We start from the raw sequence: 17,552 nt of genomic DNA, 5'->3' as shown, positions 1-17,552 counted from the left end.
TGTTCCAGTTTGAATACATAACTTAATATTTACCACACTTGCAGGGTAGGGAATACATTTCTTTTCACTTTCCCAAGCCAGTCTGCTAAATGCTGATAGCTCAGGGCAAGTTCTTACAAGAACATATTTTGCTTTCATCCCAGTGCAGTACAAACACATTTTCTAAATTACTGACATTTAGCAGATGGGAAAAACAGTTATTTCCTATGTTGCTGGGAGAATGGTGCAGCCAACAGATTCCTGGCCCAGCTGCTGCTCTAAAGCTGTTATGCTGGTCACTGCATACACTTGAGGGTTCAGCCAGTGAATTATGGTTTGCTATAATAAGAATATTTTTCTTTCCATTAGATCACACTTGGTGGAACAAAAGCAAATGCACTGAAGCAGCCAAAATTGTTATTTATATAGTTATATAGTTATATAGTGATTATTTATATATTTATATAGTGACATTTCAGGGTCCCTTTGCTTCATTGATGGTGTCAACCAAGTTCTAGCAAAAGGACAAAAAGGACACCTTAGCCATATTGTCAGAAGTAACAGATCAGCTCTTCTGAAGGAGGAACAGATGTGGCAGGCCAGGTGACTTGCAAAGCATTGACACTGCAAAGGAATTAACAAAGCTGAAAAAGTGAAAGTGAACATCATAAATCATATTAAAACTGAGTGCAGAGCTCTCTTAAGGTGTTACGTGCGTAATAACACCCTAAGATGTTAGCAGCAGCTTGAATTCTTCTCACACAATCCTTTGTAAAAAAAGATACCTGTCTCCTGGATGGATATTGTTGCAGGGGGTCACAGCAAAGAGACTGGTTCATGCAGCAGAAGCAGAGCAGGTGTCAGTTTGGGTAACTACCCAGAAGTGGGATCTGTTCATATGAGAAGTAAGTGTTCAGAGAATTCCCATAGGATCATATCTCTTTGGAAGAGCAGACCACTTAAAAAGGCCAGATCAGTCATGCGAGTCATGAAGCTGAAGAGTTGCAGGCATTAGCTGCTGTGTAAGCTAAATGCTTTCATATCTGCCACTGGTCCTTTGAAACACTGAGGACAACCCAAGGTCAGGAAGCGTAAATTTAGACATCTATATATATGCACTAGATATTAAACCTTCAGTTACAGGCAGTGCAGTCAAAGGTACATTATCAGCCAATGCAGGCACATAAAGTGATTTATTCAGTCACTCACAAGTCCTCCTGTAGGATAAGCCAAGTTACCCCTTAGGCTTCACTGACTGTATTGGCTAGAGACAAGATTCACACATAAATGTCCAGCACTACCTGTGTGCTGGGAGGGTGTCCTGTCTGGCATCCAGCCATCCCAAAAGGACATGGGTTTCCCTTATGTTCTAAGTGCCAGGCACATCTCAGACTTCTGAAATTCTTCTGAAGGCACTAACATTTAGGCAAATTAATCAGACCATTGGTTTCCACTGATCCATTGATCACCACAATCAAAATATAGACAGCAAGCATGTTTATATCTTGTAAATAAATTGTAAAATCTTTATAAATTAACATGTAGGCATGGTAATTTAAGGGCCTCCATCTTGAAGTGAATTCCACTCCAGATATTACCTGTTCTTCTCTGCCCTTGAAAATTTTGTTGGCTAGAAGTTTCATTTTGAAGCTGTTGTGTCTTTTAATTTTAGAAGCTCTCATGCTTTCTTTCACTCACCTGAAATATGTCCATCAACAGTTCACATTCTTAAGGCTTAACAGGCTAGTGCAGAACAAATACATGTGCACACAGGTAGCTCACTGTTTAGAGACTGCATTCAAATTTTCCTAACTCTTGCTTACTTGTGTTTTGCAAGAAAATCCCCGGAAGGCAGTCCTGTGGCCCTCCTTCAGCATATGGGGACAAAAATTCTATTTATGGGGAGTTATGGGTGACATGGGAATGAATGTGTTTAAGAACATCATAAAAGAAAACAGTAAAATGAGTTCAAAGGAATGGTCAGTATTAATAACCAAAGAAATATATGGAAGCAGTCAGACTGGAAGATGCTGAGGGATGAGTTGTTCATTTATATCACAACCAGAAGGCCTTGCTCCCTCTGCAAGAGGATGGCAACAAGGATGTCACATGGGCCATGCTTCTTTCCACTGTGCCATGAGGAAGATGAGGATACTCAAACAGAGGTATCATGGACAAGAGATAGCAACCTTGCCAGAGTTTTATGGAGAACAAAGCTTTTGAGGATGAAATGAGGATTTGGCATTCGCTGATCATCATTCAGCATTGGACTCTGGACCAAATTCTGGTCAAGATCAGCTTGGGAGTGATTGCTCCAATTCATTTGTTTTGAAGTTTTTCTCCCAGCCTGCATTCTTTTGTTTTTGCTGGGATGAAACACAAAACAAAACCTGCCTGACATTCAAACTGTTCTGCTGATGACTCACTGATGCACTCCATGGCTTTAAGCTAGGAACTAGCTCACTTGCTATCTCATTTGTGCCTTGTGAAAAACAGAGTAATAAGTTACACTTTGCTGATAATGAAAAAGTGAACATGAATGGAATTGCTCTCAGAAAGTAAATACATAATAAATACATAAATAAATACACATTAACAAATGATCCTAAGACAAGAATATGCTTGTGGGAGCAGCTGCACTTTCACTGAGGCCAGTCTTGAATAACACCCTGCCCTACAAAAGGCTGAGAGTCACCATGACAAAGCACAAATTGCTACCAAGGCTATTAAGGTGATGGTGACTCTTTTCATTCAATGGTATCACAGGGATCAGAAAATGATGTGGCACATTCTTCAGTTTTGTTCCCTCCTTTTGTTGTTCATGGCTGCCCCTTCTGCAGGTACAGCTTGATCCTGCTTCTCAATCTCCTTCCACAAACAACTGGGTGCTGAGCTTAACCAGGAGACTTTACAGGGCTGAGCGTGTTTTAGAGACATTGTCATAAGAGCTTCCAGACCCTTCAGTTTAGAAGGAACACCATTAACATTCACACATTTAGGACAGAACTAGTACAGTAATGTATTCACATTTATTTACTTGCATTACCACAAATTTTATAGACATAGGTGGGTGTATTGACAAAGACTTTTATTGTGCTCGACAAAGGAAAGGTCTGAACAGAAACACTTGGACTGCAAGCCATGAGGTAGAAAGTAACAGGAAACAGAAGCAATCAATCTGAGGCAGCGGTTTCAGTATAGCAACCACTCAACCATCATCAAGAGTTTAGCAGGCCTGAGGACTTGCAGAGAAAATAATTAGGTGGCTATGAGGTATTTACAATTACTTTTTCAGAGAAGAGAGAGTGCTTCTTGGAAAAAGCATCAAAAGCACGTGTTTGAAAAATATCAGGTTGGAAATGGAAAATTACTAAATTGCATCATAACCCCATCAGAGGTAGGGTTTGACCTCTAAATACTGAAAGGGTTATTTTAGAAGTTGTTTTACCTGAGCAGTCACAGCACACATAGATGTGGTGAGTTCCTGGGAATAATAATTTAATTCCACAAGCAGTAAACTTGGTGAAGCCTGGTTTATTTTGAACTCATGTTTCCTTTTCTTACTTGCCCAACACAATAACCTCTCCTAAAGCTCTTTATGACTTTCTCCTCACCTCAGCTGTACTTCTTCAGCATGTTTCTTCTCATGACCTCTAAATACCTTCTTGGTGAAGGCTCCCTTACAAGGGGCATGTTCTGTCTCTCAGCCTGATACCCACAGCGAGTGGCCCAGCCACTGCTGGTGAGCACACACTTCAGCTTTGCCTCATTTCATTTCCTTTCTGATGTAGAGACAGTCTTCAGAAGTCATGTAGAAAATCCCACTATTCTTAATCTCAGATGGTCATCCTTACTAAGCGGAAAAGAGAGAAAGGCACTCTTAGTCCATGATTCATCCTATCCCAAAATAGACATCTAAATCAGGTCATTTGAATCACGGTTAAACATGCCAGCTCGTCTCAGTAACTCTAAGGACAACCAGAGGGATTATCTCAGATGAAGATCTTGGTACTACAGAAGTCTAAACCCAGATTAAATGAATCCTACTCGAATTCTTTTGAGCACTGTGTCACTTCATTATGTTAAAGAGTGGTGGTTGAAGAGCTTTTAGACTGGGACAGCTGGATGGGCACTGTGATTACCAAGTCTTCCTTCATCTGAATGTAAGGCTGAAAAATTAAAAAATCTTCCCAATGGGAAGAGTGAGAAAACAAAAATATATTTGTGCATATTTGCACAGAGGAAGATCCTACATTTTCTACCACTTTTTTCAACTTTCTCCATCTGCTCAACAGCCCCTGTACATGTATGAGTTGTTAGAGCAAGGCACCTCAATTCTGGTGTCACCACCATCTTCCCACCAGATAAAATCAATGCACATTGACAACAAGTGTCAACAAGTTGCCCTCTTCCACAAAGGTTAAATTAGTTTGCTTACCTTTTTGGGTTTTGTAAGCTTTTCCAGGAATTAATGTATATTTTTCTAGTCAGAGATAAAGAAAGAAGGTGATGAAAGAAAGATGAAAGTCACACAAGATATATTGGTTCCAACAAAATCAGAATATTTAGCTGTTCTGTATTGCAAAACAGAAAAAACAACCATTAACTAGTAAAGGACCTTGAAACTTTCTTGCAGTGCCCTCTTTCGAGGACAGCTTGAGTTTCCACATGCCTCTTTCTCCAGCCCTGGAGCTAGCCTGCAAATTCCCTACTAAGGGCTACTGTGTAGATGCAGAGGTGCTCCACAACTGACTTGGTTTCTCAACACACAAAGAAGTCAATTTTATGCAACTTCATTGTGAAAAGCCACTCTGAACACACAGAGTACAACAAATGCTCATGACTTACCTTGTGAGTGAAATTCTAGGACAGCTGGGCTAGGGGCACCTCCCAGCATGTCCTATACACCATTTTGCATACTCATCCTAGGCTGCCATGTGCCCATCTCTACAATTTTTGTGGCTGCCTGGGGAATGCTGTCTGAGGGCTTTTGCTCATGCCTGCTGCTCCAGCACTTCCATTCTGCATCCTTCATGCTGTGGCATGGGGCTTGGTGCTCATGTGTGCACCATCCCAGCACAGGGAAGTAAGGATCAGAAAAATTTCACAGAGGCTCACAGAGCTCTGCTGTAGGTCCATGTCACAGTCCCCAAGTTAACAGCCACCCCCAGGCTTGGCCATCCCATGTAACCTCACCCTGTGAGGAAGCACAAGATCCCAGAGACCACCCTGCATGTTCCTCCCTGGTGCCCTGAGAGACAGTTCTTTCCCTCCCCTCCAGCTCTGCCTCCTATGGGCACACATGTCCACGTGGCTGGATGGAAGACCACATCACAAACCCAAGCCAGATTACAGTTGTGTTTTGTTCCCATTGGCTGAGACTTCAACTGGATTAGTTCCTTTGTTGTTCAGACCAGGCTCGTGCAAACTCAAGGGACAGAGTAGAAGTGAGCAGGAGGGAGGCAGCACTGTATTTTTTAGCACCAATTTTGGCAAATGTTGGCTTAAAAATGCAATTCCTATCCCTGAACCAACTTCTCAGCCCTAGCAGACCAATCCTTTTCAGCCTTCTTTCTATGGATGTGGAGGGCATGTCTGCTTCTGCAACTGGGCCACACAAGTCATCCAGCCCACAAAGAGCAGCTGTTGCTAGAACTGGAATGCAAACCGAAAGTGCTGGGAGAGTAGGCTCTGCCAGTGTTCACTTCAGACAAGTCATTAGGTCTGTGAAAAGCTAAATGAAGCAGTCAGCTGCCTGCACTGCACAGGAGCCTCGTGGCAACCCTCAGGACACAGTATATAGAGCTTTTTTGTGTTATCATTTTTTTTCAATTTAGTAGTGACTAAGCAACTTGACAAACTCTTGTTCTCCTCTCTGCAAAAAGAATTAGGAGGTTTGAGCTGTATCAGACCATGACACATGTGATGCTGCTCATTGACACAGACAAGAGAGACCCAGACAAGGTGCTCTTGCTCCAAGAGGGCTCCTGAACCAGCATGGCCCTGTGCTGGTGAACTCATGGAAAACAGTGCTCCTGCACAGTGACCTCCCCACAAATACTTTGAGGCTGCCTCCTCTCTCTATGCACCCCTCTTCTCCCCATAACTTTGAAGTGCAATTAAAAAGAAAGTCCCTTGAGTTTAATTCCTGAAACTACTTTTTCTCCTGAAACTCATCTGCAAGCTGTGCTCTGTGGAGAAGCAAAGTTCTGTTTTTCCACTTGAAGCTTTTGGAAATAATTGATAGTGCCGAAGATTAGAATAGATCAACTCACCAGGCAGAAGAGAAAACACTTCTTGCTGAAATTATCCTTTTTTCTGTTTTAGGATGTTTCCTACCAAATTTTGGTAGGAAAGTGGCAGAGTTGATGACAAATTTGGTATGTCAATCCAAATAAGGAATTAAAGTAATTTAGGAATAACAGTTGCCACCTAGAAAGCAAGCACATGACTTAAAAATAATTATGGTAAATCTATTCATTTTTTGCATTCCAGAAGACTCCCTTTAGTCTCTCCTGAAGATTACATTAATACATTAATATTAGGATGAAATATTGGCATGCTGTTCAAACTTTTCACCTGAGACTGAATTATGAGCTATAGATGCTGAGTCACTGGGTTTTTTATTAGCTCAGAGAAATAACATGACATCACTCAAGGATAAAGACCAGCCAAATTCTTCCAAAGGTGAGAAATTGATTAATTTTCTCTGAAAAAAGAATTCCTTATCTTTCTGGCTTCATTTGGTGATACATCAGCAGAAAAGGAAAATGAGTTGATAAAAAGGATTTGTTAATTTATCTTCTTACAGAACATTTGATCCTTTTAGATTATTTCAAATATCATCAGATTGGGTCAGAAATTCCTGACTGCCAAGGAATTGGAAACCTGATTTTCATAGCACTGCTGCCACATATTGATGTAACACACCACGGAAAACACCCCATCTTGATTAAAAATAACCATAGTATGGCCGAACAACAATACAAAGAAACACATTCACAAATTTTAATTGTTTTCGACTCCAAGATCAAAGCAGAGAGCAGAGATTTTAGGGGAACATGAGAACAGCTATTTAGTTCAGATGGAATTATTCAGGTTGACAGAGGGAGCAGGGAATGTGGTCAGTATTTTGCAGCATCTTATGGGTTTGTTATAAAATAGTGGTGTTAAAATTTCAGAAGCAAAGACCCTAATGATGGGTCACTAATTAACATACAGCTTGATCCAGGGAGCTCCTCTATCTGGTCAGTGCCTGCTGAAAAGCAACTAAATATTTCTGTGTATTTTTGGCAATTACATTTACTTTTGGTACCATCCCTACCAATAGCATTGTTCCATTTCAAAGCTGCAGTACCTATTTTTGATCTCTTAGTATTTCAAAAGGATGAGAATATTTAAAATAAACTACATCCTTAGTGCAGTCAATCAAATAGTTCCCCATCAACTAGGACAGTTTCTATCTTCTGATTCCTCTCTCAGGTTTAACTCTATTTTGGATTCTGCTATTGAGTGGCTCTGTAGGTCTTGAAGAAGTCAGTGTGCAAGTGGGACAGCTTAAAAATGCAGAAATCTGAGATGCAGAAGCTTGTTTCCTTCACAAGTACAATATGCTACTGAATAGTAGCTATTATCTTTATTTTACTGTAAGCAAAATTATGTTCTATTTCTTAAGGAATTATGAAATCAGGACAGAAATTACTAATTTAGTGTTTTCTGATTGGTACCATATACAAATCTGGCATCAATGTTTACAGGGAAAAAGTGTCCAGTGGTTCTCACCTGAAGTTCTTCATTTGACTTTGCAAGACTTCCATACAGCTGAAAATCTTCACTCTTGGTATCACTAAGAGTTCCTGCCATTAGAAGATGTTGACAAAAATAGTTGTCATTACTGAGAACAAGAAAAGACATAAAATACACCTTCTTTATGCTGGGGTTCAGCCACTGTTGAGAACATGACCAGGTGGGAAACATGCTGTTTCCTAGCTTGGTAAGACTACAGTTGGTCCCTTGGGAAGCTCCTCAGTAGCTATGAATTTGACGAATTCCCCACTTGGAAAGGTGAGGGTTGCACGATATGAGAAACTCATCAAATTCCAAGGACACAACAAATATGGGTTGGAAGTACTGGGGGACCCTGCTCCTCTAGTCTGTGGAAGTTTATGAACCAAGCAGGGACTGACAGCAAAGCCCCGCACAGCAAAGCTGCAGCTGCTCTGCCTGGGCCAGCCTTACGCTCTTGTGAAGACTCCAAAGCAAGGATCAGCACATAAAGCCAATGGATCAGCACGAGATACACACTTATTGCAAAGAAATTATGAAAAGCAAATACCAGACAGTTCTGTGCTCAGTTCATCTCAGCTTCTTCTGGAGCTGGGAATAAGCAAGTTTTATTTATCAACATACAATGTGTTAAAGGCAATGAGAACACAGATGTCTTAGCATCCCTTTGGCACTGACTCCCTGGGAAGGGCAGCCTGTCTCTGAGTGCAGTTCAAAGAGCAGAGGATGTGTTATGAATCAAAAGCATCCTAACTTGCTGAGGAACACATAAATGACAACATGTGTGGTGTATACATCAGAGGCCTGCATTTTCACCTTCCCAATTTTGTGAAACTATGAGGTTATTCACAGACACCACCCAAGCAAAAATGGCCCTGCACCGAAAGAAAATTGTTACTGCAAAGTCAATCCCTCTAATGTAATGAAATTAAGAATTAAGCTTGTCTTTAATGTGACATCCTGTTGTGTACATATTATGATACACTTTTTAAATTATACAACTGCATTGTGATTCTTTCAAGAGATCCCTGCTTCATTCAGTACACAGGAACAGATGAGATTTCTTAATGAGATTCTAGGCAGAATTTTTATTAGCGCTGATCTTCTATACCCTCTTGTGTTTACTGAACTCATTCCCAGTACAGCTGTGAATAGGACATTAAAAATGCAACATTTTATGTAATTATTCTCAAAGTTCAACTCAGCTGCAGCTGAGTTCTATGATACAGTAATCCAAGACAGTAAACTAAAAAATGCAGACTAAGCAAGCTATGAAAACAGTTTTCACATCTTGTGTCCTCAGGCTGTGTGAGATAGCCACATCCAGTTGCATTTACTGTGGCAGTACTCTTACCCTTTTTGAAAGTTCTCCACTCAGCCCTAAAAGATGACGTTTCAGAGAGCAGCATATTTCAGCTCAACTCCAGAAAATTCATATTTTTTTACTCTCACAGTTTTTTTATAACTCACAGTTACACCAATGTCCTCAGGCTGATTGACTGACTGTAGTATATGTTTGCATAGTACAGACTACAAAGAATAACTGAAGGTATCATAGGGAAATACAAAGTTAAAAGCTTGACATTCCCTCTGATCTATGCCGTGACAGACCACTGTATCCAATGCCAACATGCACAGACAAAGAAGAACTCCTTTTTTCAAAGGAAATCTGTACACCTGATTGACATATTTTTCCTTGAGTTTTGGTAAATCTATCCACTTGAAAGTGGACCATTCCCCCAGTTTTCCAGGAGACAAAACATGAGGGATGCATTTGTGCAACCAGAAGTACTGGGATGAGAGCTGCCTGTAAGGCAGTGGCAACTGCAACGTGGAAACCTTGACCTTCAGGCTGCCAAGAGGTCAAATATGCTATGCCAAAGAAAAAAAGCAGCACAAATAGCCCTTTTGTTAAAAAAGAAGTGGAAACCATAATCCATTTAAAGGTTTCAGAGGAGAATACATTAAGGAAAACTGGCAAGTACATTCTCTGTGTGGGCTAGCTCTTTCACCCATAACTTCTTAACACACCAGCTCTAGGGGAACTTTCAGAAAGATTCAGGTTTTCACATGTAGATGCTCTCTTGAGTGCCTGTCATATCCCATCCAGCCTACAGCCACCAAGGCAGAGGGCAAGGAGGTCCAGTAAGTCCTGTGTTGTATCTTCAGCCCCATGTGGATGCCTGCCCACCTTCTGCAGTTTATGTCCAGGCATCTGCCTTGATCCCCAACACCATGGCTGTCCGTGTTTTGGCATGAATTGCCCTTGTGCTACCATGCAACTGATGCTCCCATGTTCCTGCCACTGCACCTGCCCAGCCAAAGCAGGGTGCCAAGAGGCAACTGTGAGTCATTGCTATGTTTGCCCCAAGACACTGTTGCGTGAGGAAGACAGGTTCTTGCTGTGTTTTGTTTGTAATAGGGCTGAAGCTGTACTTCCCACAGAGCTTAAGATGTAAAAAAGCCTCAGATGACATTTCAAGGGAGGATAGCTTGGGAGGTGCCTTTTCTTTTAAACTAACCTCAGTAGAAGAATGAGGATACAATCAGATAAGTGTCAAAATGAATGATGAATCCACGCATCAGATAACTGACCCAGTTATGAAAGAATATTGTACTTTATTATTTTAAATTGAAAAACAGGACACTTCAAAACTTAAGGGATTAAAACTGTCCCAACTGCAGCCAATGGAAATACAGTCTTTCACTTCAACAAAAACAGAAAATGTCCTCAGTTAATCTGGAAAAAACTTTGAAATGCTGGAGTGATTACTAGTTGCTGCCAACCATTAACTTTCCTCCTTTTCCTCCAACTGAATTATGCCAAATCTTTCATGGGCAGCACATTTCATTGCTATTTACTTATTTACTGTCTTTCTTTTCTACAGATTTTTGAGAGGAAGATGGAAAGCTGATCTGTTTCCAGAATTTATGATAGGGGAAAAACACAGCTAAAAAATGAGGAAAAAAAAAAAAAAAAAAGACAAAGCCTATCTTAATCGCATGGAGCTGGCAAGAGAGATTGTTATCTCTTGGAGAGAGCTGAGGGGCAAGCTTACAAAATATGCCACTACTATTGACCACCCTCCCTCAGAGCAAAGCTTTGTTGCTGGTGTCTCACTGATCTGTCCTATTGCAGTCCCAGCTTTATCCACTTATACCCACGCTGTGAAAGACAAAACCATAATGACAAACAAAGATAACATGTATCTGCAGGATGACGCTGGACTGTGCATGAACAGGATTCGGCCATTTGTTATTAAGGAGTAGTGGCACTTTACCACAAAGAACATTAACCAGATTTCCATTGCTATAAAGCTCTTGATTAGTTTTTCTCCTCTTCTTTTCCCTAGACCCAGATCCAGTCATATCCTTTGCATTAGCTTTGTGTTCATCAGTACATTCATGCTTTGAGTCAATTCCATATGCTATCACAAACGATTCACCTTTTTCCCAGTTTAATATTCTTCTCAGTTCCAGTAATTAAAATTGGCTTGGTGCAGGGTCAGAAAACACAAGCCAGTGCATGTAAGGAGAGGTAGGCCAAGGCAGAAGGAGGACAGGGAGAAGGGCACAGAACTTCCTTATGTGGAAATGAGCTGTTAGACAATCTCAAGCCCAAACATGTAACTTTACCTGTGCAGCTTTGCTGCAGATACTTTAATTCTTTGTTATGTGTCCTGCAGGCTTCTCCTAATAGCCATCTGCAGCCTGACAGTAATTATATAGCCTGGCTCAAAGGGTTGAGCAATAATGTGATAAGGTGAATGTAAAGAACTCCAAGAGAAAGCTACCTTTTCAATATGTTTAGAGGCCTAAAATGTCAAGTAGTGTCTACTGAGGTGTTTCTAAAGCACTTAGCCATCCCTTGAGAACTGCACGTCTGTTTAGTTGTAGCATCTTTGTCTTTGAGAACCTGTCCTTACCTCTCAACAACCTCCTGGGTCATTTAGGATCACATCTTTCTTTCTGTAACAAAGGCTGAGAAACAAGTGTGGTAAGACCACCAAAGACCCTGCAGCCCATGATTCATAGGTACTTCCAGCAGTAGTGTTCATGCAGCGTGTGGAAGCAGCAGTGAGACAGCAGCTGGGACATCTTCCCTCACATAACTCAGTTTCTCACTGGGAAAAAGCAGATCTATTCAGATTATATTTCACCCATTTCTCAGGACCTGAAGCTCCATCCAGAAATACAAGCTGCCAAAGAAAGTTAAAAATGGAATGTAAAATTATTCAAATACCCAAACTATTCAATGGGAGGCCAATGTCATCTTTCTTGATATAGGCAGTCTATTTGCAAATTGGCAGTTCAGCCTCACCAGTATTTGCTGAGCTATCTAACAGAGTTTTACTCGAGATTCCTGGAACATGTTTAGACTTACTAATAAATTCAATCTTCTGTTACATATAGTAATACACAGGTTTCTACTTGGGATTTTGAACAACTCTTTCATTATATTAGTTAAAGCCTTTTCCTTGGTGGAGTGCCTCAGAATTACACAGCTCTTATGAAAAAGATTAAATCAACTGGAGTCATGAGAAATTGGAGAAGAATGAAGATTTCTCAGGGGGTGATCCATATGACCAAAAGCTGCACACATACATACACTAAAAGGGAGGTTATAGCCAGCATTAGACTTAATTGTTTAAGCATGGAATCTTTTGGCTGTATCTGCTGTCATTCCTTCTTGCTCTGCTGCTCTATGCCCCTAACAGCCTGCACTGAGGAAACCTTGCATCAGCCTGCTCTGCCTCTTTGTACCAAGCATGGATCCATGCAAGGCACAAACCCAACAATGCTGCCTTGGTGCTGCTACCCAACAGCAGTGGCTTTGGAAAGAACCAGCTGGCAGCAGCTAATCCAACAGGCAAAACCTGGGAATTCTGGTGTCAGTGCCACAGAGCGTGGGAGAGATGCAGGTTTGGCAGACAGATGGCTGCTCTTTTACACAACTGTGCAAAGTACAGTTCTTGTGATAAAACATTACAGTTCATGACAGGTTATCTGGGGCAAGGGTTACATTTCCCTGAGGCTTATCTTGGTGCCTGATACATTCTTTGGCAGAAATGGGAATTTGGACAAAGATTAAAGAAGTTATGGATGTGAACAACTGGGTTACCACATGGAGGCTGTATTGCTGTTACTGGCAGTATTAGGAGAGGTTAGAAATGTGAGGCATATAATCATTTACAGGCATAGGAGAGAAACCAGGCAGTCATTTTCTAAAACCTCAAATACTAGAACAATGGAGCCTTGGGAAATCTGGTAATGTGAAGCATGGTTTGGGTTCCAACTCTTACCTCACCTGCTCAGGTTTAACTGTTTCTTCATACTCAAAGTAAATACCTTCCTGAATGCATATCTATTATTATTATTATGCATATATTGGAGATATTGAGCTGAAACAGGGAATATAAGAAACTGAAACATGAACTTTGTGCAAAGCAAGGTTAGAAATACATATTCAATTACATGAAGGTGTGTCATTATTTTAAAAGCTTTTTACATGTATTTCTTACTTTATCATCATAGGTTTAGTATCAGCTGGTGAATGGCCAGGAGAATATGGTTTGTCACCTCTCCCAAGGCAACAAGTAAAAGAGGTGAGGACACAAGTATACACTTCATCTACCTGCTCCTCTGACAAGTATACACTTCATCTACCTGCTCCTCTGACCTTCTGCACAGGGGAGTAAGTAGGTACCATCCGTCTCTGAGCCTGACATCAGGGGTTTAGCAGTGAATGTACAGCCCAGACCAACACATCCTTCAGCAGTCCTGACCTTTGAACAGTTTTCTTTGACCCTGTGCTCTTCCCTCCACTTCTCAGTCACTCGTGTTTCTGTATTAAATACCTTTCCAGGGCTGCAGCCCACCAATTTATGCTGTTTCATGAGTGCTGCCATAGGGCAGGGATGTCACAAACCAGTTCCTGGCTCCTGTTAGCTACACAGATGAGAGAGAGCAGGACAAGAACCATACCTAACAAACCATTGCCCAGTTCACTTCCTGGGGGTCCCTGCTGGAAGGGGGCCACAGCAGTGGGGCACAGCATAGAGGGAAGCTGTGTACCTGCCTGCAAAGTCCTCTGCAACCCACATGCTGCCTCTCCTTGCAGGCAGGCTTGTCACTCTCCACTGCCTGGCAGGCTGTCACTACTGTTTCTTACGCAAAAATTCCATGGCAGGCTTTATGGGAAACTGAGGGTCTTACTCAAAGAGAACTGCATCAGCCCCTAGAGCCGGGGCCTAAAGGTAAGGTAAGCAATAATTATTTCAGGTATTTAAATTAAGCCTTCTGCATCCTTCACAAAGCAGCCTGACATCTCTGCTCCTCTGCTTATCTACCTGTACACAAGATCACTTGCCAGTTCCTCGGGGGTGCTATAAATAACAGCAACATATTACAAAGTGCTGTAACTCTAAGTACTAGTCCAACTTTCAAAATTGTATCAATTAGTCCTCCTAAGGAAATTTCACAAGAGGTATTTTCAGTACCAGGTTTGATTTCTCTTTGAAATAGAGTCTCCAAAACATTTGTAACTTGCCTCTGGAGAAGAGACCCTGAGAAGTACTGATCTGGTGGAAATACCTAGGAGGTATGAATGGTGCTAATGGTAACCTTCAAAGAGTATGTTATAGCAAATACTGAGTTTCTCTCTAAATGCTCTCTTTTGCCAAGGTTTCTTCTTACTGTTTTGATTTGGCACTCATCTCTGTCTAAATTCTTTAAAAAAAACACCAACCAACCAATCTCATTCATAGAGACAAGGGGAATGCATTTCCAATAATTTTCAAGTTTTCAGTAGAACTTAATACTCCATATAAAATCAAATGTATGATAGGAAGCAGAAGAAATGAAAATACTCTGTAATTAATGATTTGGAGATATGGCCCTTTAAAATACAAGAGCATTATTCCCATTTGGTTCATAGTTACCTAACCAAAAGCCTACATGATGAGCAATCTTGTAAACTTTGACTACTCCCACCAGGAACTATAACTTATACTGCAGTAACAATACTGAAGGATGAAAGGAGACAGAACTGCAACAAGCAAGCTGCCAGGCAATGAACAAATACACAAAGGGGAGGAAAAACAGGTCCTGTCTTGGGAAATTTGTGGTATTTGCAGATTTAATACTGTGGCAGTTTAGTTTCTTGAGCTGGACTTGACCTGAAGGAATGTGAGCATGGAAGAATCAAATTCATATGTATTATCTCCACAGCTCTCAGATGTTTGTTTTCTCTGGCAGAGAGCTTTGACTACATGAAGGCACATCAAACTGGTCCCAGGATGGGAAAAGCCCCTAGGTTTCTGCCTGGCAGAGGAATATGCCTCCAAGTGAGACCACTGAGCCCAGGCCATTCGCCCAGGCCCACAGTGGCCTGGAGTCCACCTGGCAGTGCAGCTTACTGGCTCTGCTTTTATTTCCCAGCCTGTAAAAAACTGAAGACTGAAAACTGATATTAAAATACATATAAAAGCTGTTACTAATGTGTCATACTTAGGAATTATACTATTTTTTTCACTAAGTGTGGGAATTCCAAGCACAGAAAGCTCTCAAAGTCTTGCAAATGCATGTTTAGATATAGACATGGACACAGGGTTTGATTTGAGGCCTTGGAGAAAGCTTCCAGACTTAGAATCATAAGTAAGAATGTAAGCTTAAATAGAAAGACATTAGGTTAAGTTGTAAGAAGTTTTAAGGTTTTAAAGTTAAGATATAGAAGTAATTATGAAGGCAATAAGAAGTTTAAGGTATAACAAGTAGTTCTGTGTGTCACTACGTGACCAGTTAAGAAAGCCTGCACTGAAGCAGAGACATATAAAACAAAATAGTTATTGGTGTGAAAAGAGAGACATTCTTTTGTGGCATTATTTTATTGGCTAAATAACCTTTCAAAGACCTTGTGACCTGTAGTCTTGTGACCACTAACTAGGAATGTTTGGTGAATAAGGTGAAGATGTACTTGCTCCTTCATGAAACTGTAGAATAAATCATGCTTTAGGATATCTCCCAATGGTCCCGTCTCTCAAAATCTTGGTAACTAAGGATCAGTACTTTATTCTTAGTTGCTAAACTTCATGTAAAAAATATGCTACAGCTTGAGTGTGGCAAGAAAAATGAGACAGTTGCTAAAGAGAAAAATATTATTTATTTATTCTGCTTTTCAACTAACTTTTGAATGTTCCAACCCACACTCAACTAGTATTTGTGGCTTTGGATTCTTTTCAGGAGATGTTGATGATGGAACTTTTTGGTGTATTGTCCTTCAAGAGGATATATGTATGCAAAAAAAGTGCACACACCTACACTCCTGCCTGTGGTGGGAATTCAAGTTACCAAGGAACTCAGTCTCTTCGTTAAGATGCACACTATGAATTCAGGCCTTTGTAAAGCTTAATCATCAACAGAGTCTTTGAAAGGACTTTGCACTCAGCCACTGTTTTTCTTATGTCTAAAGAAGAATTTCACTGCTTCTGATACTCACTGTACTGATACTGATAATGAATGAAGTGATGCATTAAAGACAACAACTCAGCATGCAGAGAAGGATGAGAAGGTAGCCTTCAGCTTTGCTATTGAGCACCTGGAATTTTTGAATTTTTTTATTTTATATCACACAGTTATCTACTAAAAAAAAAACAAAAAACAAAAAAACCAAAACCCATAGGTCAGCCTATGGAAAAGAATATAAAGACAATGCTATAATAAAGGGTCTCCATCTTAGAAGATGCTGGAAAGAAAATAATTTGGAAGTTCTTGCTGTCTTTGGAATACTTTGTGCCTTGTGGACATCATCAAAGAGCCTCTTTAGGACAGATTTGAACACCTGAATTGGTAGGAGAGTACACTTCCAAGGGAACTGGTGGTGGCAGGATAAAAAGGTGAACAGGATGAAACGGGCACCAGTCACCATGCCAGACCACTCTGAGAGGGAGCAGCTCAGCAATGTGCACACAGAATAATTCACACACTACAACTGCTATTACTGCCAACAGCATTCATGGCATGATTAGGTATGCCCAAGTCAGTCAAGGCACCATAATCATGACCTGTACACAGACACAGCAAAAGAATATGTGGGCTACTCAGAAATGAGAAATTCAAGTTCCTTGCAAAACGAACATGCTAATACAGAACCAAGAAACAATGTGATTATATTCACTTTACATAAATGCACAGAACTTTCTAGACTGAAATGCACAATTCATCCTTACTGAAGTAAAAAACTCCAACCCTCAAAACCAATGGTTATCAATAAAAATTCACCAAAAACATCCTAGAAATACATCACTTAGATTCATGACATAACTTAATGCTACTACAGTTATTTCTACATCAGGCAACAGCAAGAAAAAGAAATTTTAAAGCAATATTGACAAGCCACAACAGTGTCTCACACACTAATTGAGAAATTGGCTTGGAGAGGAATAAACATTATTAGTTAGACCAGAATAAGTCCCCTTTAGTCATATTCCTCAATGCAGAGAAGACTTGACAGACAGAGCAGGAAGACTTTAACTGGAAGATACATCAGAGGATCCTTCACTTGAATCTTTTCAGTGCCCTGACTTCCTTCTCCCCCCAGACAGATCATTTAATCCAAGCTTCTAGTCAGCAGGACTTTCTGCATCAAGAAATAATTGACTGAGCAGAAATATCTCCAGTGCCTCAGGAAATATCTGGAGGCCTCCTCACTCAAAATGAAGCAGTTATTGCATCTGCTGCTCACCTGAATCAATTATACTGGACACAAGTGCATATCATAAATTACAGTC

General features: G+C 40.7%; 2 long non-coding RNA genes across 2 annotated transcripts; both read right to left on the bottom strand.

Annotated features, from left to right (window-relative positions):
* Positions 1-2,973: 2,973 nt before the first annotated feature.
* LOC147654667 (uncharacterized) lies at positions 2,974-5,925 on the bottom strand. The gene is made up of 2 exons (XR_015282829.1): positions 4,418-5,925; positions 2,974-3,832 (listed from the first exon to the last, which is right to left on the bottom strand). It is a non-coding gene; the product is annotated as an uncharacterized LOC147654667 (long non-coding RNA).
* Positions 5,926-10,363: 4,438 nt separating this feature from the next.
* LOC147654666 (uncharacterized) lies at positions 10,364-17,552 on the bottom strand. The gene is made up of 2 exons (XR_015282830.1): positions 13,432-17,552; positions 10,364-13,399 (listed from the first exon to the last, which is right to left on the bottom strand). It is a non-coding gene; the product is annotated as an uncharacterized LOC147654666 (long non-coding RNA).

Source organism: Cyanistes caeruleus, chromosome 2 (assembly GCF_971803275.1).
Source record: "Cyanistes caeruleus chromosome 2, bCyaCae1.hap1.1, whole genome shotgun sequence".
Taxonomy (NCBI): Eukaryota; Metazoa; Chordata; class Aves; order Passeriformes; family Paridae; genus Cyanistes; species Cyanistes caeruleus.
This window is presented reverse-complemented; position numbering and strand designations above follow the sequence as displayed.